This window comes from Hordeum vulgare, chromosome 1H (assembly GCF_904849725.1).
Source record: "Hordeum vulgare subsp. vulgare chromosome 1H, MorexV3_pseudomolecules_assembly, whole genome shotgun sequence".
NCBI classification, from domain to species: Eukaryota; Viridiplantae; Streptophyta; class Magnoliopsida; order Poales; family Poaceae; genus Hordeum; species Hordeum vulgare.
The window spans coordinates 82,751,438-82,765,449 of record NC_058518.1 but is presented as its reverse complement, the minus strand read 5'-3'; the positions used below and the strand labels follow the sequence as shown (position 1 = coordinate 82,765,449).

General features: G+C 45.1%; 1 pseudogene; it reads right to left on the bottom strand.

The window, feature by feature from the left end:
* Nucleotides 1-2,333: 2,333 nt before the first annotated feature.
* On the bottom strand, nucleotides 2,334-13,131 carry LOC123396992 (annotated as a pseudogene).
* Nucleotides 13,132-14,012: the final 881 nt, after the last annotated feature.

Genomic DNA, 14,012 nt, shown 5'->3' with positions numbered 1-14,012 from the left:
CTATGAGTATGACTCCATCAACCGCGTTCTAGCAATGCTTCCGCTTAGTGATCTTCAAAGGTATGAAGATGCTCTACCCCTTTGCTCGTTGCTGGTTTCTCCATAGATAGATCCTTGCATGATGTAGGATTTTTTTTGAAATTACTACGTTCCCCAACCGATCTCATACAATCCATGAAGGATGAAATCAAGTGGTGATAGTCATCAATATTGCGGTGTGAAAGTTCAAATGGAGCACCGTGAAGATATCATGCTTGAAGCTTGCCATTCATTGTGGTGGCAATGGACTTGTGAAGATGTGCTAAAGAGTGGCTCACCCATAGTAGAGTATGAGGGAGCAATCATCTAGTCCTCATCGAGCCAAGACAATCAAGAAAGGTGGTCCATCTTGAGGAAGTCAAGATCGTCATCATCTAGCTCAAGTGGACTATGTGCAAGGTATATGTTTTCCCTTGATAGGTTAAATCTATTTTAGGATAGATTGTTGTACTGTCAAGGGGGGCTCTCGAGTGAGTAGCTTGATCGTAGCATTCGTTGAGAGCTCAAACCATTTGCATCCTTGCATCATCTTTCTTGGTTCTTGTTTGGAGGCTCTCTTTGTGAGATGTAGATCTTATGGTCATCTTCATGACAAGCTCGAGTTCATCGAAAATGGAGCCCATATGCATCTTCGATGATGTTTTCGATGTTGGAGTTTTTGCCGGTTCTTCATCCATAGAGGTTTCACATCTCTTGTCGTCCTGAATCCAACAAGGTTGAGTTTGCTCAATTCAGAGCTCATTTGCAGAGCTCATTTGCAGAAGTTCTGGTCTTGCCTATGTTTTTGATAGGTAGTATTGTTGTCCCTAGTGGTTGTACCGTTTGCTTGTGTCATCCGGTCTACCCACCACTCCAGGGGTGATACCCTGGGGGTGCTGCCACTGAGTGGTCCCCAGCGGTTATACTGATGCCCCCGGGTAGTTGTACCGCCCACAGCTGGGTGACCCAGGGTAGCAGCCCTTGGCGGTTGAACCGGCCCAACACCGGGCTTCAACCGGACATAGTTCTGTTGAGCTCTAGTTGTTGGGCGAACATGGACCAGTTTTACCACTATTTTATATAGCTCGTTACTACCGGTGTTCCAGGCGGTTATACCGCTTGGGACTTTGCCACGTCCAGCGCTCGAGTTGAGTGGTTGCACCGGGGTGGAACCACCAGCCACGTTTCTGTTGTGGTCCGATGGTTGGGTGGCGGTTCGGCGGTTGTACCGGTCATGCCGGTTGTACCGCCCGCATCACCGGATGTACCACTCCTATGTAATTCTGCACATAATGGGTAGATTTGTGGGGACCTATTTAAGGGGGTCTTCTTCCCCAATGGTTCCCCAACTCTTGAGCTCGTTTTTGCCCCCCATTGTTGACCTTATTAGAGCTTGCTAACTCTTAATCCCTCCAATCATTCTTGCTAGTTCTTGAGGAAAAAGAGAGAGGAGATCTAGATCCACATTTGCACCAATCACTTTCTCCTCTATGTGAGTGATCTTGGAGTTCTTTGTGAGCTCCTTGTCCTTCCTCTCATATTCCTCTATAGTTTTTGTTGTTGTGGAGGGATTTTGAGTGTGAGGTACTTGACCACTTCGTGTGTTCTTGCCATTGCATTAGTTGCATCGGTTTGGGTTCTCCACGGTGATACGTGGAAGTGAAGTTTCAGAAGTTTATTACCCTAGAGATTGTTCTTCGTGGATGCTTTGACGTCCTAGAAGCTTGGTGGTGCCTCGGAGCTCAATCATTGTGGTGTAAAGCTCTAGCAAGCGTCGGGGGTCTCCAATTAGGTTGTGGAGATTGCCCCGAGCATTTTAGGTTAACTCGAAGCCATATTCCATTGTGGTGAAGCTTCGTGGTGTTGTTGGGAGCCTCCAATTAAGACGTGGAGTTTTCCCCAACCTTATTTGTATGGGTTCGGTGACCGCCCTCAAGGGTCCCTTAGTGGAATCACATCATCTTGCGCTGTGCGAGGGCATGAGGAGATTACGGTGGCCTTAGTGGCATCTTCGGAAGTATTGTGCCTTCACACCGCTCCAAACGGAGATTAGCATTCACAAGGGTTTGAACTTCGGGATACATCGTTGTCTCCGCGTGCCTCGGTTATCTCTTACCCGAGCCCTTTACTTATGCACTCTACTTTGTGATAGCCATATTGCTTCTTGTTATATATCTTGCTATCACTTAGTTGTTTATTTTTCTTAGCATAAGTTGTTGGTGCACATAGGTGAGCATAGTTGTTTTAGGTTGTGTGCTTGACAAATTAAACATTAGTTTTATTCCGCATTTGTTCAAGCCTAAACCGTAATTGTTTTAAAGAGCATATTCACCCCCTGTAGGCGACATCGACATCCTTTCACCCGTTTTGTTCACCTCCAACCAGTCCATCATCTCCTGGAACCTTCCCCTGGTCATCACCGATACCATGGCCGCGCCCGCGGCGGCCACCATCTCGTGGAGTGGCGCACATAGCAACTCAGCCACGGGATCTTTCCGGGACGTGTAGGTGACCACATTCACAATATGTACAGGTCCAGCGCGCCCTCCGACAGTTCGATGCACTTCTACCTTCGAGGATCCACGCCATGCGATGGTTGAGGTCGGAGTCGCCGACGACCCGCGCCAGGACCTTCCCCACGTGCGCACACAACACTACAAAGCGTGAGGTGCGGTGACCTCCGCCTGGGTACGCTGCCTTCTGGAGCCCGACGAGGTTGGCCGCGTCGATGCGGTACACGCTGATACGTCTCCATCGTATCTACTTTTCCAAACTCTTTTGCCCTTGTTTTGGACTCTAATTTGCATGATTTGAATGGAACTAACCTGGACTAACGCTGTTTTCAGCAGAATTGCCATGGTGTTGTTTTTGTGTAGAATTGAAAGTTCTCGGAACGTCCTGAAAATTTACGGAGAATATTTTTGGAAAATATGAAAAATACCTACGCAAAGGTCCACTCGAGGGGATGGGCCAGTGGGCCACAAGCCCTGTTCCCGCCCCCTAGTCACGACAACCAAGCTTGTGGGGCCCACGTGGGTCTGCCGCCCCCAACTCTAGCTCTATAAATTCACCTTCGTCCAGAAAAAAAAATCAAGAGAGAAGATTTCATCGCGTTTGCGATACGGAGGCGCCACCACATCCTCTTCTTCATCTGGAGGGCAGATCTGGAGTCCGTTTTGGGCTCCGGAGAGAGGAAATCGTCGCCATCATCATCATCATCCTTCTTCCCTCTCCAATTCCATGAAGCTCTTCATCGTTCGTGAGTAATCTATTCGTAGGCTCGTTGGGCGGTGATGAGTAGGATGAGATCTATCATGTAATCGAGTTAGTTTTGACGGGGATTGATCCTTCGTATCCACTATGGTTTGAGCTTGATGTTGCTACTACTTTGCCATGCTTAATGCTTGTCACTAGGGCCCGAGTGCCATGATTTCACATCTGAAATTATTATGTTGTCAGCAATATATGTGTGTTTTAGATCCGATCTTGCAAGTTGTAGTTACCTACTATGTGTTATGACCCGGCAACCCCGGAGTGACAATAACCGGAACCACTCCCGGTGATGGCCATAGTTTGAGGAGTTCCATGTGTTCACCAAGTGCTAATGCGTTGTTCCGGTTCTTTATTAAAAGGAGAACACACAAGTGCTAATACTGTTGCATGATGAATGTCATCCAAATGAATCACCGACCCATTGCCTACGAGTTTGTCCCACTGGTGCTGTTACTTGCTTTGCTCTGCTGATGTTACTACTGTTGCTGCTACTGTTACTTGCTGCTGCTGTTACTTGCTACTGTTGCTACTTGCTACTGCTGTCACTACTGCTGTTCCTTGCCAGTGCTGTTACTCGTTAGACTGCTGCTACCTGCTACAATACTTTTTCGCACGACGTTGATGGGAAAGAATATTACCCGTCCACGGGCAACTTCTAGCGCCATTGATACAACCGTTAGGAATAGTCTGCCGTCAACAGATCGTTTCTGGCACCGTTGCTATCATACTAGTTTGCTACTGATACTTTGCTTGTAGATACTAATCTTTATGGTGCGGTTGAATCCGACACATTCAGCTGCTAATACTTGAGAGTATCCTTTCACTTCCCGCCTGGCGAACCAACAAATTTGGGTTGAATACTCTACCCTCGAAAACTGCCGCAAACCCACGCGCTGGTGGGCCATTGCAAGACAATTGCTAATTGTTGAGCAACCGGGAGCAGTTTTGGCTCTTTTGTCACGAAGGCATCAAGTCAGGAACACGTCAACAACATTCTTCTAGTGTTGTTGCCGGGGACTGCTAGCAGCAGCTTTTTCTGGCGCCGTTGCCGGGGAAGGATAGCTATATTCTCTGAGTAACTAGGGATTTATATCTGCTGATCACTATGAAGAATTTGAAAGATCCAAAAACCGAAGTCTTGCCCTCAACTACGAGGGGAGGTAAGGAACTGCCATCTAGCTCTGCACTTGATTCACCTTCAGTTATGAGTAAGTTTGCGACATCACCTCCTTCTAGAAATCTTAATATGTCGCCTGTGCTTGATGATGATTATGATGCTACTATGCCTGATACTGCTTTGCCTGATGATGCTAGAGATGCTATTTTGCGTGATGATGCTATGCTTGATACTGCTAGAGATACTACTTTGCCTGATGCGCCACTAGGGGTATTCCTTGATGCTCATATTGCTAGAGTTACTGCCAATGCTCGTGATGCTTCTAAAACTGCCGATACTATTGAGATAGAACCTGCTTTTGCTCCTGCTAGATCTAGCTCTCCTAGATATGAATTGCCTGATATACCTGAGGGTTACGTTATGGAGGCAGAGATAGCTGAGGATTTTCTTGCGTGTAAAGATGCCTATGACGCTGAGAAATTACTTCTCAAGTGGAAGGAAAAATCTCTGAAAGCTAGGATGAAATACGACCCAAAGTTTGCCACTTCACCTATCTTTATCACCGATAAGGATTATGAATTCTTTGTCGATCCTGAGATAATCTCTCTAGTCGAATCTGATCCTTTCCACGGTTATGAGTCTGAGACGGTCGTAGCCCATCTTACCAAACTACACGATATAGCCACCCTTTTCACTAGTGAGGAGAAAATCCGCTACTACTATATCCTTAAGATGTTTCCTTTCTCTCTAAAGGATGACGCTAAAGCCTGGTTCACTTCTCTTGCTCCTGGATGTGTGAGTAGTCCCCAGGATATGGTCTATTACTTCTGTGAGAAATATTTCCCTGCCCATAAGAAGCAAGCTGGCTTGCAGGAAATATATAACTTTGCTCAACTCAAGGAAGAGAGTCTCCCACAAGCTTGGGGGAGGCTCATCCAGCTACAGAATGCTTTGCCTGATCACCCTCTTAAGAAGAATGAGATACTTGATATCTTCTATAACGGACTTACCGATGCTTCTAGAGACCACCTAGATAGTTGTGCCGGTTGTGTTTTTAGGGAACGAACTGTAGAACAAGCTGAGACTCTATTGAATAACATCTTCACCAACGATAATGCTTGGACTATTCCCGAACCACCTCCTAAGCCAACTCCTAAGAAAAGAGGTATTCTATTCCTCAGTCCCGAAGATATGCAAGAAGCCAAGAAATCTATGCAAGAGAAAGGCATTAGATCCGAAGATGTCAAAAATCTACCACCTATCAAAGAGATCCATGGTCTCGATAACTCGATACAGGTAGTGGAAGTAAATTCTCTGCATAGGTTTGATGAGAGTGATATTATTTTTGATAAACCTGCTAGCCTATGCTTTGATGAATTTGACAACTTTGTTGCCAAACAACAGAGTTTCAATGATTATGTTAGCAGACATTTGGAACAAAGTACTCGTATGCTTAGTCATTTAAGTGCTTGTGTAGACAGAAATGTCAATGATCTGAAGCTTCTGAGTAAACATGCCTCTATGATTACTACTCAGGTAGAACAAGTACTTAAAGCTCAGAATGACCTGCTCAATGAATTAAATGACAACTCTGTCAGAGTCATTACTAGAGGAGGCAAAATGACTCAGGAACCTTTGTATCCTGAGGGTCATCCTAAGAGGATTGATCAAGATTCTCAAGGAATTAATGCTGATACACCCACTCATCCTAAAGAGAAGAAGAAGGATGATAGAAACCTGCATGTTAGCCCACCAAATACTGTCACACCTGAAGAATCAAATGATATTTCTGTGTCTGATGCATAAACACAATCTGGTGATGAACATGATCCTGGTGACAATATGGAGAGCGATGTTCATAATGATGCTCAACCTAGCAATGATAAGGATGTGGAGATTGAACCTACGGTTAATCCTGATAACCCACAACCTAAGAGATACGATAAGAATGACTTCACTGCTAGGAAGCATGGCAAAGAAAGGGAGCCATGGGTTCAGAGACCTATGCCCTTTCCTCCTAAGCCATCCAAGAAAAAGGATGATGAGGATTTTGAGCGCTTTATTGAAATAATAAGACCCATCTTTCTGCAGTTGCGGTTAGTTGATATGCTCAAAATGTCTCCATATGCCAAGTACATGAAAGATATCGTGACCAATAAACGAAAGATACCAGATCTTGAGATCTCCACCATGCTTGCCAATTACACTTTCAAAGGTGGAACTCCTAAGAAACTTGGTGATCCCAGAGTGCCCACTATACCTTGCTCCATTAAAGGAAACTACGTAAGAACTGCCTTATGTGACCTTGGAGCCGGTGTTAGTGTTATGCCGCTCTCTCTTTATCGTAGACTTGAGCTGGATAAGTTGACACCCACTGAAATTTCTCTGCAAATGGTCGACAAATCAACTGCTTTCCCTGTCGACATTTGCGAGGATGTTCCTGTTGTGGTTGCTAATACCACTATCTTAACAGACTTTGTTATCTTGGATATTCCTGAGGACGATGCCATGGCTGTCATCCTCGGAAGACCCTTTTTAAACACTGCAGGGGTTGTTATTGATTGCAACAAAGGCAATGTCACTTTCCATGTCAACGGTAATGAGCATACCGTGCACTTTCCAAAGAAATGATATCAAGTACATTGCATCAATGCTATCGAAAAAACTTCATCGATTCTTTTTGGGAGCTTTGAATGCCCTATTCCTCGTGTCAAGATGAAGTATGATTTGCTTGTTGGGGAGATTCACATCCCCATTGAGGTAACTTAGTGGCTATTCGAATATTCTCTGTTCTCTTTTGCGGTTCGAGAAAGTTTTATCATGAGGATTTGATCAACCCCATTGACGGATTTCTTTCGATGACCATGAAATGGATGAATCAAAGAGTCACATACCTCTATTTTAAGCTTTCACTTTCTTTTGCTTAGAAGAAAAATGATAGGTTTAGTTTAGTTTTTCCTGTTTTCTGTTTTAGCGTCCCGGAGAAAATTACCCCGAAAATAAAAGTTCTCCGATGGTCCTGAAAATCTAGTATGATTTTTTCTGGAATATTTGAAAAATACCGGGACTGAGAGCTGGCCTAGGGGCCACACCAGTGGGCCACAAGCCCTGTCACCGCGGCCACCCCCTGGCTGCGGCAAGCAAGCTTGTGGGGCCCACAGGGCCCCCCTCCACTCATTCCAGCTCCCATCCTCTTCCTCTACCTCCAGAAAAAATCGTTTCGCAGCTCAAACCCGTGTTCTTGCTCATTTGGCTGTGATTTCCGATCTCTTTGCTCAAAGCATCATTCTTCGACCCGTTTTGGGGAAATTACTCCTTGGTAAGTGACTCCTCCATTGGTCCAATTAGTTTTTGCTCTAGTGCTTTATCCTTCGCGTATTCTTACTACCTTGGTGACCCTGTTCTTGAGCTTGAAATGTTGATTTTAGCTGGTCCCAAGTAGTTTTAGCGCGTGATACGGTCTCTAGGCCCTAGTAGGAGTAGTTGCTACGAGTTGGGTTAATCCTTACTCACTTTTCTTTCGAAGTCTCTAAAATTTCAGAATTATTTAGAGCTAGAAAAAGGAAAAGATGAGGAGGTTCTTGAGAGGCTCTTCAAGCCGTAACCCCAAGGAGGATGAGAAGAACCACCCCAAGTACGTGGTTCCTCGAGTCACAGAAGTTCGAGCGTGCGAGTGGCCAAGTGATGATTTTTTGCGCGTCGCCGGGCTTTATGAAGACTTTTATTATTTGGTGGAGAACGCAGGTCTTACCGCGTTCATTGAAGATAAGTGCTCACAATACCTCCTCCTCACCAATATTTTCGTTCAAAGCTTCAACTTTTATCCGAGGAAGAATCCTCCCATGGTTGAGTTCATGTTGTACAATATCCCCCAGTGCATGACGCTACAGGATTTTTGCAATGCATGCAAATTACCTTATGTTGGGGATATTCATGATCCTCGTCCACGGGACTTGGAGGATTTCATAGGTACTATTGCTGTTGGAGAGGAGAGAGGAGTGTCTCGCGCTAGAATTGCTAGCATACATTTTCCTGTGCTTCGGTACTTTTCATTATTTGTGGGAAAATGTTTGATTGGCCGTGGGGAGGCTGGATCACTTAGCTCTCCAGACCTTGCGGTTTTGCGCGAAGGCCTTTATAGCACTATGAATTATAGCCTAGGTGCTATAGTAGCTCAGCGGTTGAACACAAACCGTTCCAAAGGTGTCGTCTATGGAGGTATCTATGCTACTCGTCTTGCTAGACACTTTGAGATACCTATTAGACTTCGCGAGGAAGAAGAGATGTTTCTTCCTGAGAAATATCTGGATTATGACAGCATGGTTCGCCATGATTTTCTGGATAGAGATGCTAGTAGACGGATGATTTATAACCTGGTATTTAGTCAGGGTACTCGAGAGATTATTACTTTGCCTGCTCCTTCTTTGTTTGATCTTCATGCAGGTAGGTACACTATTATGCCCTCGGACATCTACGCATATTGGGGCTTAGCCCAACCACAGGTGCCCGTGCCCGAGCCGCCAGTCGAGTGCCAGACGCCAGTTTATCAGTGGGAGCCAGAGGAGCTCACACAACAGTGGCATCTACAGTCCTCTCCGGAGTATCCCGGAGCTGGTTATTTCCCGCCTTGGGAGTAGTCCAAGCTAGGCCAAAAGCCCAAGCTTGGGGGAGTACGTGTTCTCACCGACCTTACATTCATGCTTATGCTTTCACTTTGTTTGTCGGTGTCCACACTTTGCCACTGTATTATCCATTCTAGTTTATTTTCGTTTTCTTGTTTTCTTGTTTTGTGTCCTTTTGAGAAAACCCAAAAAGATTTTCCTTTCTTCTTTTTGCTTGTTGGGAGCTTTCCCGTGTAAATAGTTTTCTTTTTCTTTGGGACAAGGTAGAAGATATTGGTTACAATGTTTAGTGGCTCTCGCATGCATACCTGTTTAGCTTACAAAGAGCCATATTACTTTGTCTTCTCCTTTGTGTTTGCCTGCAGATTCAGCTTAGTCCAATGCACGAGCACTCTTATTACTGTTCACATCGTTCGATCATGCAAGTGAAAGGAAATAATGATGATATATGGTGAAGTGACTGAGACTGGAAAAGCTGGTATGAACTCTATCTATTTTGTTTTTGTAAATATGACTAGCTTGTCGTCCCAGATTCAGCTTTGTTGTGAGAGAACCATGTTTGCAATGACAACTTAGAGATCATAGTTTCTGATGCCATGCTTATTTAGCTAGGAGCTTATAATGGTTTGTCTTGAATGCCAACATAGATTTTGAGATGACTATGATGTAGTATGATAGGATGGTATTCTCCTTTGAATGATTCAAGTGGCTTGACTTGGCGCATGTTCATGCATGTAGTTGAAACAAAATCAACATAGCCTCTATGATGTTCGTGTTCATGGTGATTTATATCCTGTTCATGCTTGCACTCCATGTTAGTCAAACTCATTGCATCTTGATGACTGTTGTCGCTCTCTAGTTGGTCGCTTCCCAGTCTTTTGCTAGCCTTCACTTGTACTAAGCAGAATACTACTTGTGCATCCACTTCCATAAACCCAAATTTTTTCCATGAGAGTCCACCATACCTACCCATTTGCGGTATTTATCTGCCGTTCCAAGTAAATTTGCATGTGCCATTCTCTAAACCTTCAAGAAATAATCTGTTTTGCATGCCCGAACCGCTCATGTGGTGACAGGGGGCTATTGTTATCTTCCATGTTAGGCGTGTTATCCTCGACATGTGTTTATTCACTGTCATTCACGAGAAAGGGGCCAGTAATTGGAATGCCCAATTCCATGCTTAAATCGAAAACATAACTGTAAAACAAGAGTCCCCCCGGATTGATGTTAGTATGGACGGTACCCGAGGATTCGGCTAGCCGTGGAGTGTGATTGATTGGTGGTGGGGGAGTTTAAACTTTACTTTTCTGTTTGGGAACCGCCTATAGCATGAGTAGCGTGGAAGATATTGAGAACTCTTGGTCATTGCGTTGACAATGAAAGCATGCCACCCAAAATTATTATCTCTGTTTTCAAAGCTTGAGCTCTGGCACCTCTGCAAATCAATGCTTCCCTCTGCGAAGGGCCTGTCTATTTATTTTCCTGTTGAGTCATCCTCCTCCTATATAAGCACCAATTAGAGAGCTCCTCTGTCATTTTTATGCTTTTCTTTTGATTGATATTGAGTATGACTATGACTGGATCTTCGTTGCTATCAATTACAATGTTTAGTCAGCCCTTGATCTTTGGAAGTGCTCTGCATTTATGGTTTGCAGTCTCAGAAAGAGCTAGCGAGATACCACCTATTCATATTGCTTCATGCCTATTTTGATTGAATTGTTGGTATCTGAAACTCATCATTATTTGCTCGCTAGCTGATTATGCCATTGATATTAGTTTACCGTGAGACCTTTGTGTCACTTGCTTATGTGGTTAACTTGTGATCTTGCTAAAATTCTGGTTACGAGTTAGACATAGTTGCAACAACAAGATCAAACAGAGTTTGTCAAAGTTTTTCTTTCTCTTTTAGTTTGTCAACTGAGTTGCTTGAGGACAAGCAAGGTTTTAAGCTTGGGGGAGTTGATACGTCTCCATGTATCTACTTTTCCAAACTCTTCTGACCTTGTTTTGGACTCTAATTTGCATGATTTGAATGGAACTAACCCGGACTAACGCTGTTTTCAACAGAATTGCCATGGTGTTGTTTCTGTGCAGAAATGAAAGTTCTCGGAACGTCCTGAAAATTTACGGAGAATATTTCTGAAAAATATGAAAAATACCTGCGCAAAGATCCACTGGAGGGGATGGGCGAGTGGGCCACAAGCCCTGTTGTCGCGCCCCCCTGGCCGCGGCAACCAAGCTTGTGGGGCCCACGTGGGTTTGCCGCCCCCAACTCCAGCTCTATAAATTCACTTTCGTCCAGAAAAAAAATCAAGAGAGAATATTTGATCGTGTTTGCGATACGGAGGCGCCGCCACATCCCGTTCTTCATCTCGAGGGCAGATCTGGAGTCCGTTTCGGGCTCTGGAGAGGGGAAATCGTCGCCATCGTCATCATCAACCTTCTTCCCTCTCCAATTCCATGAAGCTCTTCATCGTTCGTGAGTAATCTATTCGTAGGCTCGCTGGGCGGTGATGAGTAGGATGAGATCTATCATGTAATCGAGTTAGTTTTGACGGGGATTGATCCCTAGTATCCACTATGTTCTGAGATTGATGTTGCTACTACTTTGCCATGCTTAATGCTTGTCACTAGGGCCCAAGTGCCATGATTTCAGATATGAAATTATTATGTTGTCACCAATATATGTGTGTTTTAGATCCGATCATGCAAGTTGTAGTTAGCTACTATGTGTTATGACCCGACAACCCCGGAGTGACAATAACCGGAACCACTCTCGGTGATGACCATAGTTTGAGGAGTTCAAGTGTTCACCAAGTGCTAATGCGTTGTTCCGGTTCTTTATTAAAAGGAGAACCTTAATATCCCGTAGTATCCTCTTGGACCCCGCTGCCCCGGGAGGGATGGACAATAGATGTCATGCAAGTTCTTTTCCCTAAGCACGTATGACTACACACGGAATGCATGCCTACATCACATTGACGAACGGGAGCTAGCCACATATCTCTCCGTGTTATAACTGTTGCATGATGAATGTCATCCAAACGAATCACCGACCCATTGCTTATGAGTTTGTCCCACTGCTGCTGTTACTTGCTTTGCTCTGCTGCTGTTACTACTGTTGCTGCTACTGTTACTTGCTGCTGCTGTTACTCACTACTGTTGCTACTTGCTACTGCTGTCACTACTGCTGTTCCTTGCCACCGTTGTTACTCATTACATAGCTGCTACCTGCTATAATACTTTTTCGCACGACGTTGACGGGAAAGAATATTTCCCGTCCACGGGCAACTTCTGGCGCCATTGATACAATCGTTAGGAATAGTCTGCCGTCAACAGATCGTTTGTGGCACCGTTGCTATCATACTACTTTGCTACTGATACTTTGCTTGGAGATACTAATCTTTCACGTGCGGTTGAATCCGACACATTCAGCTGCTAATACTTGAGAGTATCCTTCGACTTCCCGTCTGGCGAACCAACAAATTTGGGTTGAATACTCTACCCTCGAAAACTGCCGCGAACCCACGCGCTAGTGGGCCATTGCAAGACAATTGCTAATTGTTGAGCAACTGGGAGCAGTTCTGGCTCTGTTGTCGCGAAGGCATCAAGTCAGGAACACGTGAACAACATTCTTCTAGTGTCGTTGTCGGGGACTGCTAGCACACGCGCCGCTCTAAAGCCGCGACTAGGAGGGGGTTGGTCATGGTCTCTAGCGTGAATCTCGCGAACTAGGCATCCAACAACGAGCTGAACTACGGCGGCAACCGCGGTACATGCAGGGACGACCAGTCGAGCAGTGGTCCGCGGGAGAGTTCCCCGTGTTGGCGAGGAGGTGGTTGGTGCCGACGGCCAATGAGTACCCCCCTCACGCGAATCGGACCACCTATAGCAAGCCGACAAAGCGAGCCCCGCATCAAACGGGATCTGGATCATCCCGAGCGAGCCGTCAAAGGGCGCAAAGTCGACGGAGGCAAGGGGGACCCCTGCAGCGTCAGCGACGATGAGCTCGGCGCCGGCGTTGGAGCAGGCAACCTCGGTGACGTTGGTCTCCAGGTGGCACACGACGGGGCCGACTAAGGGCAAGAAGCGGGAGCGCATCGAGACGTCGGGAGAGGTAAGGGTCCTTTTTGCAAAATAACATGCCACGTCAGCCCTGACACACGGGTCCCAATGGTCAGATACAACGTCAATACACAGTTATACGACTGTTAGATCTTTTTGCAACGATTAGGCTCTAAAGTAATACTGAACTACGACAAATGCATCTTATGATACTGACTCGTTACATGATGCTGAAATGAGATAGCTCCCTGGAATTAATTCATGGAGAAGCTACCAGATATGTAGGCCCGATCAGCACACGCGCATTTTAGCTGCTAGCTGGCAGATAAAGATTATTTTCTTTGATATGAGGTGAAGGAGAAGATAAAAACGCTAAAAGGGTTCATAAGTCGCTCTTTTTTTGGAAAAGGAGGAACTTAGCCCCCGGCCTGTGCATCAATCGATGCATGCAACCATCTTTATTAAAATAGTTTCAAAACATAGTCTTAAATCCACAAGTCTCTGAAGCTCAAAAGCAAAAAAAGATAAAATGACAAGATAACTACCATATTCGGCGTAGCTAAAAGCAGACTCCGATGCCTATACACCTAGTCTATTATTAGCACGTCATCCAAACCGGCTGAAGATAACCAGTGCGACCATCTCCCATCGGTTGCATCCAATAACCACAAGCTCCGTGGAGTCCACATGGCTGAGTAATGACCACGTACAGATCCAAGATGTTGCTCTGAAGATAACCTGCAAAAATTTATTAAAGTTCTTGCCACTAAAAATCATATCATTCCTGGTATTCCATATAGCCCAAAATAAAGCACAAACCCCAATTCTGATAAGTTTTGATATTTTAACATCTACTCCGTTGAGCCATGTTGTAAATAGCAAGGTATTGCATGTGGGTGGGGTAACATTAAAAGCTA